Source organism: Diabrotica undecimpunctata, chromosome 4, assembly GCF_040954645.1.
Source record: "Diabrotica undecimpunctata isolate CICGRU chromosome 4, icDiaUnde3, whole genome shotgun sequence".
NCBI classification, from domain to species: domain Eukaryota; kingdom Metazoa; phylum Arthropoda; class Insecta; order Coleoptera; family Chrysomelidae; genus Diabrotica; species Diabrotica undecimpunctata.
In genome coordinates, this window is record NC_092806.1 from 18,281,380 (window position 1) to 18,294,079 (window position 12,700).

Sequence of the window (12,700 nt, forward strand, 5' to 3'; positions counted from 1 at the left end):
GGGCGTGTATAGAACTAAGTTAAAGAAAATACGCGGAAAAACTGTAAAAAAACATGACATGAGAAAACTGAAATGTAGCGAAGTAAAAGAAATAGTCAGCAAAACATTAAATAGAAAATTTAAAGAAATCGATAATACAACGGAAAGCACAGAAGATAAGATAGAATCCCTTAAGAAAACAATAGACGACATTAAAGACAATTTTATGAAGAACGAAGAAGGTAAGAATAAGACATGGATGACGACAGAGATTCTGCAACCAATGGAAGAAAGAAGGAAAAACAAGAACGATAACTCCATGTATAAAACATTACAGCGAGAGATACAGAGAAAGATCAGAGAAGCCAAACAGAAAGAACTGGAGAAAAAATGGCAAGAAATCGAAATTCTCCAAAGTAAATACGACGACTTCAACGTGCATAAGAAGGTAAGAGAAATTACAGGTAAATGTAAAAACAGAAGAATAAGTAAACTTGTTAATGACAATGGAGAGATAATCGTGGACAAAGAGAGTATCAAGGATACCTGGAAAAATTACATAAGAAACTTATTTTTTGATGAGAGAGAGAACCAGCCCCCAATACCTACGGAAACAGGACCACCTATACTAGTGGCAGAAATAAGAGCAGCCATAATATCACTAAAAGAAGGTAGAGCTCCAGGACCAGACGGAGTACAATCTGAATTTCTTAAACTTCTTGATGATGAATCTTTAAGAGTACTATGTAAAATCTTCAATAATATCTATGACACAGGCAATATCCCAAAAGATTGGCTACTTTCAGAATTTATTACCTTACCAAAACAGGGAGCAAAAAAGTGCGGAGAATATAGGCTAATAAGTCTAATGAGCCATACATTAAAACTCTTTCTTAAAATTATACATCGTAGAATATACAAGCTATGCGAAGAGAGAATACAAGACACACAGTTTGGATTCATGAAGGGCGTAGGTACAAGAGATGCACTGTTTAGTCTACAAGTATTATTTCAAAGATGCAGAGATATGACTTGCGATATTTACACCTGCTTTGTGGACTACCAAAAAGCATTTGATACAGTTCAACACCAAAAAATGATGGATATTATAACAAAAGCCCAAATGGATGATAAAGATCGGCGTATAATACAAAATTTATACTGGAACCAATCAGCCACAATAAGAACGAATTTTGGAGGTGAACCAACGGAAATGATCCAGATTCTACGAGGCGTTAGACAAGGTTGTATACTTTGACCTATATTATTTAATCTATATTCAGAGAAAATATTTAGTGAAGCCTTGGAAAAATGCGAACATGGAATACTTCTAAATGGAGAACGCCTAAACAACATCCGTTATGCAGACGACACCGTTATTTTTGCAGACAGTTTGAACAGTTTACAGCAACTGATAAACAAAGTAAATGAAGTAAGTGAAAGATTTGGACTTCAAGTAAATATAACAAAAACTAAATTTATGATCATCAGCAAAAATAAAGTTAGAGACGCTCAACTACTTATCAATAATACAAGAGTGGACCGAGTAAAACAGTATAACTATCTTGGAACAACAGTAAATGAACAATGGGATCACTCACAGGAAATAAAATGTAGAATAGAGAAGGCTAGGAGTGCATTCAATAACATGGCCAAACTCTTTAAAAGCCACAATCTTAATCTGGAGATAAAAGTAAGGCTCCTACGATGTTATATCTTCTCAATATTGTATTACGGAGTTGAATCCTGGACACTAACTGAAGCAATGGAGAAAAAACTTGAAGCCTTCGAGATGTGGCTATACAGGCGAATTCTAAGGATATCATGGACAGACAAGATAACCAACGAGACCGTATTACGAAGAGTGGGCAAAGAAAGAGAGGTGATGTATACCATTAAAAGGAGAAAGTTGGAATATCTCGGACATATAATGAGAAACAGCACTAAATACAGATTACTGAAGGTAATCCTACAGGGTAAAGTATTCGGAAAGCGAGGAATTGGGAGAAGGAGAATATCATGGTTGAAGAACCTGAGGAAATGGTTCTCCACAACAACAACGAATCTATTTAAAGCATCAGTCAATAAAATAATTATAGCCAGAATGATTGCCAATATTCGGAACGAATAGGCACTGAAAGAAGAAGAATTATTACTGAGAATATTTAAATTCCAAAGAAGGCTTTACATGTAGAAAGTCTACTCGATTATAGATAGAAGAAGAGGGCCAGATCGAAGACAAACGTCATGATTAAAAACCAGAAAGAATGGTCTAACAGATCCTCTACATCCTTCTGAGCTGCCGTCAACGATATTAGTATAGCCAATTTGATAGCCAACGTACGATAATCGAGCAGAGCATAAGAAGAAGAAGAGACTCATTAATAGAAGGCAATATCTCATCTAGAAATCTTTAATTAAAATTCGATACCTATGTAAATACAAGTCTTTATCATAATATTAACACGTCGACTGCCACGGCAATTTTCAGAAATCTGGCGTAAAATGACAATTTGATTTAATGACATTATACTATTACGAGATAACTATTAATTAGATTAACTTGTTACCAAGCTAAATGTAGCAGATTTAACCAATAAATACTGCAAACAAAAATCTGACCTATTTTCCTAACCTGTCAACTTTATTGAAAGTTTTAGATTTAAACATTTTTTTAAAATAAGTTCAGTTAATTAAACCAAGCTAACATTACAACAAAATGTTTAAATTAAATAATGTTTATCGTAAAGATAAACAATAAATAAAGCACCGATCATGTAATGACGAAGCCGTAAATTTTCTAGTTACAACGTTAGAGCTTACTATAAAAATCATCAATAAATTTAAAGCGATTATCAAAAAGCAGAATTACCATCAAGATCATTGATGAGAAAGATTATTATTTGATTATACTCTTAGCAAGTTGAGAAATCAATCAAGTATAATAGAGAAGGATACTTGTAGTTCATTGGATTAACAAGAGTATATCAATATTTTGATTGATTTCGAAATAAAAATTAATATAATCCATCTACAATAAAGAGAGTAGATTTTCTATTGATTTCTTTAAGCAAGGAGATTTTCTATTTATTTATTTAGGAGACTAAACTTATTCCAGAATAACAGGGTTCAGATTCCTTGTGTAGCCAAACCCTTAACCTTACCCATTACATTGAACCATAGACATATAATACAATATAGATTGATCGTTACAATATCAGCCTGTTCCCCCAGTGCGACAGAGAAAATTGAAGCAAAGCAGTCCCTGCATCTCTATCTAATAAGCCGGGTTTATCGACCACATGACCTTCTCATCAAGACCAACTCGACGTGTGAGCAATTTGGTATGAAAATAAACATTAAAAAAACCAAAGTGATGTCAATCCGAAAAAACCAAAACGTACCTCAACCTTGCACAATAAATGGGCACATTTTAGAACAGGTCAATAGATTTAAGTACCTGGGATGTTGGATCGATAGCAGCCTAAATCCTGATCTAGAAATAAGATCGAGAATAGAACAGGCCAGAAAATCTTTCGAAAAAATAAAAAAACTGCTTTGTGATTCTCGAATAAAACTTGAAATTCGACTACGTTTATCAAAATGCTACTGGGTCGGAAGAGTCTGGTCGACTCTTCTATATGCAGTTGAAACGTGGACTCTAAAAACATCAACCGTAAATAAATTGGAGGCCTTTGAAATGTGGATCTACCGGAGAATGCCTAAAATTTCATGGACATCGCATACCTCAAACGAAGAAGTGCTGCATAGAATAGGCAAGGAAAGAGAACTTTTTAACACAGTAAAAGTTAGAAAAACATCATACCTAGGCCACATACTGAGAAATAATAAGTACCAATATGCCCAACTTATAGTGAAAGGAAAAATCGAGGGAAAGAGAGGCCTAGGAAGGAAAAGACTATCGTGGCTCAGAAACATCCGACAATGGACAGGGAATAAATTCGAATCCGACAATAAATTTTGAACAGCTAATAAGAACAGCTGAAGATAGAGAATATTTTAAAATTGTAGTAGCCAACCTCCATTGAGGAGAGGGCACTTTAAGAAGAAGAAGAAGACCTTCTCATTGGTACTGGTATTGAATACTTAGGTGGAACGGACTGGTATTGCAACGATCAGTCTATGTCTATGCATTGGACATGGTTTTGAACGGAATGAAATAACAGGGGTAACGTTCATAGACCTAACTGCAGCTTATGACATAGTTAACCATCCACAGCTGCTGGCAAAACTCTACAAAACTAAGGTGTTTGGTAACTAAAAGGTATTTTAAGACCGATGATCGAAGTGGAAACCGAAACGTCACAATAGATGCATTTTAAAGTAAAATTATGGTTGATTCCCATTCAAGATTATATTTAATATTAAAATGCCCCAAGAACAATAGAATAATATCAGATGGCGGAAAAATTGATTTACACACCGAGCAAAGAAAGCAAATTCTAGGCTATGTAGTAAATAAAACCATTATAGACAAAAAACATATATATCCCGTGGAGAAAAAAGTGCATTAATTAGTAAATTTTTGAAAGCATTTTTGAAAACAGCTCAGAGTTATGAAGAGCAATGGCTGGAGTAACTCCCAAGTGTTCGCAACTCCAAACTGTGGGTTTTAATTTTTTTATGACACTTTAAATGTGAAAAAAACGATTGAAAGTGCAAAAATGTCCTTTTTCGCCATTTTTTATTTTTGAAATGACTTTTGACAGCTATAAGAATCGATAAGTTAAAAATGTGTGTAATGTACACACATTTGGGAGTGCTCTAGCTCTAATTAATTTATAACACAAAATTTGACCCAATTTCAAAGCAATAAATAAGGGGTTGAAACATTTTGAAGTCAAATATTTTTATTTCTACATAAAAATTTAATTGACCAAAAAGAGAATCGGTTTAGAATTAGATCTCTATCTTCCTCACAAAAAAGTTCTGGCTCTGCAAAATGTATATATTTTTAAGAATTTTTATAAACAACTAAACGTATCTCGAAAACGAATTAACGATTTAGAATTCTTTATTCTGAAAACAATTATGGTTATAGGGGAAAAATTATTTTTGTAATTTTAAAAAATTTCGTCTTCTTTATCAAAATAACTGAAAACTATTAAAAATACTTGAAAAGTACTGAATTTTTTGTTTTTTTTTTAAATTTTTGTAGCTTATAAATGAACCGTTATTATCCTTTCAAAATTCGCATTAGCATCTTTTGCATCCCTGTAAACGACACCCTTTAAAGGCTATAAATTTTTTCCTAGTTAAGAAAACAAAATGTCCCATCGTTAATATATTCATCTACAAGCTTTGGAATAGGGTTTATAGCTTTATCACATTCCTTTACTGAATGTGATACAACTTTAGCCTTTTATAATAAGGGTAATTTTTTTATAATAAGGATAAAATAAATTTTTTGAAATTATTGAAAAAAAGATCAGATTGATTTAATAGAAATGACAAAGATATTTTATAACAGCACCTGAGTCTTTAGGAACTGCATAATACTATATAAAGTTCCTAAAGACTCAACATTATATGCAAAAAATAAAAAACTTACGAGATTTTATCGAACAATGTAAAATAAGTCCTTCATTAAGGCCGTTCCTCGTTATATTGGGCATAGTTATATTCCAATGTAAAAGTTTAAATAAAATAACGCAAAAACTATGGCAGATATTGAGATAATTCTTTTTTTTATATGATAGGTCTTAAAAAATTCTAGTGCACTAACACTTTATAAATTAATAAATTATTTAAACAATATCTTTTTTTAAATATTTTTTGTTTAAAATTGGCAACTCAACAATATTGGCAATATTATTTTAAAGTCGTCTACTTTAAAATGTATAATGTATGTCTGAATTGTCAATATAGATGAGTCAGATAAAATTAAATTATTAAAAGAATTTTTCACCAAGTAACAAAAAAACAAAATTTGTTTAATTTACTAATGTTTGTATTTTGAGAACGATTTCCGAAGTGGAAATTGAAACGTCAATAAACATACTTTAATCTTTAATTGTGGCTTATTCCCATTTAAATAGTAATTACTTTAAAATTAACGTTAAAAATAATTAAAAGTTTATGTCACTATAGAATTTTTCCCACTTTCCGAATTTGTTTTTACTTTTAACATGAAGTGTAACACAAAGCAGCTATTTTGTTTAAACTTTTTTAAGAAAATCTCGAAGTTTTGCTAATAGTTATCTCTCTAGCTACCAGGCATATACCCTACACTCTCTCGGTTAGGTCATAGTGGTAAAACGACAACGGGAATTTAGTGCTTATTAAATGGACAAAATTTATTTAGATTCAGACTATTGACAAACCAGAGTGTTCATAGTTTTTACAATGGGTAGTTCAAGAAGAGGTTTATGTGCCCCACGAAAAAGTCGACGACAATTGGCGAAATTGTATGTAGACCAGTAGTCAATGGCTATTATTTAATTTAATTTTGTGTTTGAATAGAAATAGTTTCTGTTGATTTGTGGCATTTTCCTTCTACATTTTTATACCAAGACTATTGTTTCACTATTATATATATATATATATATATATATATATATATATATATATATATATATATATAGACAGGAATATGTAGATAATATAATCTATCCGGTACATATCTAAAAAAAACTTACGGAAACAAATAGTTGAAGTTAATAATAAAAATGTGTATATAAAATTAATAGTCATAAATTTGTCAATGACCAGTTGATGTTATGAATGTAGAACAAATAGATGTATACTTTATCATTTCCACACTCCACTAATCTCAATCAAGAACATTTTATTTTAAGAATAGACGCCTACGAGACACTCAAAGAAAAATGAGATCAATATTAAAAGCAATAAATATTGAGCGCTGGATATAAGCTTCCTTTTTTTATAAGTCTACACTTTTGTATTTTATGTGAATTGAAGCAATATTTCTTAAAAATACCTTCATTTTATATTTTTAGCTTACAAAAATTTAATATATAGAAACTGAGTTGGTACTGTTACTGCAAATATATTGTGCAGTATAATACGTAATGGTTTATTTAATACATAACGAGGTAGTAAACAATCTGTCTCATAAATATTATCTTACCTCATTAAGTCTCTATTTTGTGCCAATTTTTGTTGTAAAGTCAGAAACTGAGCTAAGCGTATTGTAGCTCAGCTCTCTGATTTTCTCTTGAACTTCGTTAGACCACCACCAAGACTCTTCATTCTTAAACTTCTTTTCTGACGTGACTTTTATTTTGAATTTATAAATTCAGTTTTTGAAACGGTAAAATCGAAAAATAAAAAAAATACTGCTAACTCGGGCTTTAAGGATCGTGGGACATTTAATTTTGTTTTAAAATTCGTGTAAAAATGCCGACATACTGAATAAAAAAAAATGAACTTTCTATAGGTTGATGCGTCTTTATTTATATGCGTCTATATGCGAGTTAATTTAAATGTTTAGAATGATTCTCTCTTCGGTTGATTGAGTGATGCCACCCAATATGTAGCTTCGTTGATTTTTAATAATTTTTAAACTGTTTGTCCTTGTGTTAGTGTTGTATCATTTAATGTTTATGACAAACTCTATATATTCTTGGATAGCCTAATTTTAACGAAATGCCGAAAGATTTATTAAAATCTGTGCTCGATATCTGCCTTTTATTTGATTAAAATGTATAAAGATCTGACGAAATAAAACTACTAACAATAAATTCAAAACAATTTTTCGTGATAGTGATGTTAGATACTCTTCAATAGAGAAATTAAAAGGACATGAACAAGATTTAAACCTAGCAGAACTGAAAAATTAAGTATATATTACAATTTAAGACTTTTAAAAGTAAAGAAAATATTATTTAACCTGTACGAGTATCCATGTAGTCATTTATTCAGGGAAATAATATTATTGCAACATTCCCAATTTTAATTACAATTCTGATTAAATTAAACAATTAAATAGCTTATCATTACTTTATATAGAAAGAGTTTTTAAGCAACTATTAATTATGACAAACTAATTGACGGTTTTGCAGAATTTTTTTTTTATTTAATTTAACGTGCTTGTGACAGCTTCGGCCATTAGCACGAGGCACCGTGGATACAATTATATATAAGGTACACTTACTTATTATAATATACTATAGTTATATATTATTTAGTAAGTTTTCTAGCTTCAGGAACTGGATAGCTGTGATGACTTGATTCTGGTTTGATAATATATCTGTGATGTCGCCCTTAATTCCCAGTTCTTGGCGTCGTTTATTGTAATAAGGGCAGTCCACAAGGATGTGTAGAACGCTTAGTGGAGATTGGCAATAGTGACAGATTGGCTTAGGTGTAGAATTCTTTAGGTGACCATCTTATTTAGGTGTAAATCTAGTGTGACCGATACGTAATCTTCTAGCAACAACCATCTCATTTCTAGTTATACCAGGGATAACGAACCGCTCAATCGTCTGATCTATTTGGTGTAAAAATGTAGTGGATTGTTTCCAATGATTCTGCCAGTAATTTCGTACGAGTTTCTTTATACTAGATTTTAGATCACTTTCAATTTGTATATTATGTGGTGTACAATTGGATACAGCAGCTTCTTTGGCAAAGCGATCGGCGTTGTCGTTACCCATAATACCGATGTGAGAGGGAATCCATATGATAGTGATATGGATGTCGTGGATGATAAGATTTTGGTAAGTGTCATGGATTTTTTCTACAAGAGGGTGATTAGTAAATAGATTGTTGATGGATTGGATAGAGGCAAGGGAGTCTGTACAGATGGCAATATGTTGATTGGGTGCTGTACAGAGTTTGAAGGCTTGGTAAATAGCATACAGTTCACCAGTGTGAACGCTGCATGTAGCAGGTATTTGACATGAACTAACGACTGTTTCCGTAGTGGTAACCGCACAACCAACCCCCGTTTTGCTCTTTGATGCGTCAGTGTAGAGTACCCGATCGAATTTCTTAAAATTAAGAATTTCTAGTAAGGATTTCCTAATCAAATCCTGGTTGGTTTCTGCCTTACTAAACTTTTTAAGTGACACATTAAATTTCGGTAAAGTTTTGGTCCAAGGAGAATTCTGCGGGATCGGGAGAGGGTTAGTTAGGGATAAATTTATATGTGGTATTAAAGTTGGAAGTAGGAGGGCGATAGTGTGTATGCGTGGAGCAGGAGGGCGAGTACTAGTATAGTTGGGTAATGTCAACAGTGTGTGTACTGGATTAGATTAGATTAGACTATAAGAAAGGAGGAGATATTGGCGCCTAAGCCAAAGAGAGGGTTCGTTGGCTTCGCGGTAGAGGCTCTCAGCTGGACTGCTACGAAAAGCTCCTAAACAGAGGCGGATAGCAGTATTATGCACTGAATTAAGGTTTTGTAGTATTAAAAGGCAGAAAAAGGAAAAAAAAGGCAATATAACAAATCAATCTGGGTATATTTTTTTAAGTAATATTATTTCTATTAATAAACTGTGTTTATTGACAAAATCACTCGACTGACGTCTCGTGATTTCACTGTCAAAATTTAATTCGCGACAATTGCCAGGCAACAAACTTTCATACCAGTCGAAAATATTGCCGGCAAAATTTTCTTTCTTATGATATTATATACGAAAATAATTAAATTATAAGATAAGAGACCTATTCCACAATTTATGATTGCGCTGTAAATTGTCTATAAGTAAAAAATGACGTTTAATCTTTTGCATATTTTGTTTACTGCATACTGTTATCACCACATTTATCAAACGTATTTGTTAGTTAGATAGCTGTATCAAAGAGTGTCACAAAAAAGGTTTTTTTTGCTAATTTCTCTAAAAATGCCGGATTGTATGTGGGTTGAAATTAAAGTTTGCGACAGTTTTTTTGTTAATTGGAAATTTTATTTTCAATCTTGATAGTTTCCCTGATAACCAAGAAAACATTGATCGACCATAGATCAGATATTTACTCTAAGACAGCTGCTTGAAAAAGGATAAGAATTTAATAGAACTATCCATAATCTCTTCATAGATTTCCGGCAAGCGTACGACAGCATTAATAGGAATCAGATGTGGAATGCAATGGTAGAACTTTCAGTTCCTTAAAAAAAATTATCCAGCTTGTTAAGTTATGTGTGAATAGCTGTAGATCCAGAGTACGGATAGGTAAAAAACTCAGAATCTTTTGAAATAAGCAATGGCCTAAACAAGGAGATGCGCTGTCACCCCTTCTTTTTAATATCATCCTGGAGAAAGTAGTAAGAGCAGCACACCTTAAAACAGCATTACTGACAGTAAATGAACCAAAATTACTACTAGCATACGCAGATGACATTGACATTGTGGGAAACACAGTCACCAATGTGAAGGAGACTTTTAATAAATTGGAGGTAGAGGCAATGAAAACTGGTCTAAGGGTAAACGAAGAGAAAACCAAATAGATATGCATCAACAGACAAAAGAGACGAGATAGAATAGGGCAAAATGTTACAATAGACCCATATAACTTTGACAGAGTGAAGAGTTTTAAATATCTCGGAGCAACAGTGCAGATAACGATATCGCGGAAGAGATTAAAGGAAGAATTCAGGCAGCAAACAGATGTATGTACAGCCTCCACAATACTATTAAATCTAAAAGTCTAACACGAACATAAATAATTAGAATGTATAAAACGGTGATTAGACCGGTGTTCATGTATGGGTGTGAGACGTGGACCCTGACCAAAGAAACTGAAAGGAAACTTAGATGTTTTTAAAGGAAAATCCTCAGAAGAATCTTTGGGCCGTATCACGATATTAATAGCAACCAATACCGAATGAGAACAAATGCTGAGGTCAAGCAGATGTATAAATCGAGCGATATAGTCCAAGAGATTCAATCCCAACGTCTAAGATGTCCCTAATAACCGCATTGCCAAGTTAATATGGGAGGAAGCCCCACAGGAAGAAGGCCCTTAGGACGTCCACGATTGCGATGGAGAGACAATATATGGTCAGATCTAAGAACAATGGGGCTACCTACTGACCCAACTATTATGGATAACCATTCAAGATGGAAGCAAGTTGTACAGTCAACCAAAACCCACCCCAGGTTGTAGTGCTACGAGAAGAAAAAAAAGTAAAACTATCTATTAGAAAACTGTACTGGTTTAATACTAAGCTAGTTAGCAAAAACTTTGAATTTATTCAATTTATTTGAAGTTTTATTCTCTTACAAGATATTTCTTTAACAAATGGTTACATACAGTTAATATTATTTCCAAACATTTAAAAATCAAGGATTAAAAATGATATAGTGCTTTTGAGATATAACTATCCACCTTAAATAACTTTTAAACATCTAATTTTTAGAAAAAACGCAAAAACACGTCAATTAATATTTGAAGGGGAGACATTATAATATCATATTTAAGCTTGCTGGGAAATGCACCCTCTCACTCCCGCATCATCCCTTTAATTTTTTTTAAATTACTTCCCCCTCTTTTTATTTGACATTTGGATTCTTCTCTTTGTACTGATTTCATAAATGTATAACACATGATGTTTGAAGTGGTTAGTTTATGAGAAAAATAAATACAAAAGCAAGAAAACTGGATTGAAAAAAATTATTTTTTTAACAATTTTATTACAAACATTTAGAATGAACATTTTACTATCATAAATTTTTACAATAATTGTTTAAAATGACTGCCATTCATTTCCATACAATAGTACAATCGTCAATTTTGAAATTCTTCTCTGACATTGCTTAACACTATTATTTGTCGTAAATCATCGAGAAAAACTGGTTGAGTAGCATTAATTTTTGTTTTTAAATACCACATAAGAAAAAGTCAAGGGGTGTTAAATCCGGTGACCTAGGTGGTCAATTCATCATCTGTCCTCTTCTACCTATCCAACAAACGGAAAACGTTTCGTTTAAAAATTATCGCACAGGTAGAGCAAAGTGTGGAGCTCCATCCTATTGAAATACAACCAAATCTTCGGAAAGGTTATCATAATTTTCTACTATTGTTCTAATACGATCAACCACTTGCCTAAGTAATTTAAGATACACCATTTACGTTTGTGGTGATAAAGAAAGGTTCGATAATGGGCACCGAATAATCTAGGATACCACACCATACGTTTAACCTTTGAGGATGCTGGGTGTGAAATTCACGTACAATATGTGGATCACTCTCAGCCCAGAATCGGCAATTATGTCTGTTCACCAAACCATTTAATGAAAATGAGCATTCATCCGAAAAGCAAATATTGTTTAACAAAAATTGTGGATTGTTAATGATGCATTAATTCGCAAAATTAGAGACGAAGATCAAAATCTTCTTTATTTAACTCTTGTACTAATTTAATTTGATATGGATGAAACTTAACTTTATGGAGGACTCAGAAGGCTGTAGAAGATGAAACACCGATTTCTCTGCTTATTGTTGATAGTGACTGTGTTAATTTGCCCTAAAACGGCTACTTGGATTGCTTCGTTATTTACAAGTCCCTGCCGGTTACGTTTTTTATGACCAATAAACCAAACTGACCCTGTTGCTCTAAATTTCTACATCAGTGTAAAAAAATCAGTACAAAAAGAAGAATCCAAATATAAAATAAAAAGGGGAAGGTAATTAAAAAAAATAAATGGATGATACGGGGGGTGAGAGGGTGCATTTCCCAGCAATCTTAAATATGATATAATATCTCCCAATTCAAATATTAATTGACGTGTTTTTA

General features: G+C 32.5%; 1 protein-coding gene across 2 annotated transcripts in view; it reads right to left on the reverse strand.

Annotated features, from left to right (window-relative positions):
- LOC140439261 (monocarboxylate transporter 12-like) overlaps window positions 1–12,700 on the reverse strand; it is a 448,050-nt gene that overhangs the window by 163,869 nt on the left and 271,481 nt on the right. The gene's annotated exons all lie outside the window — the stretch shown is intronic.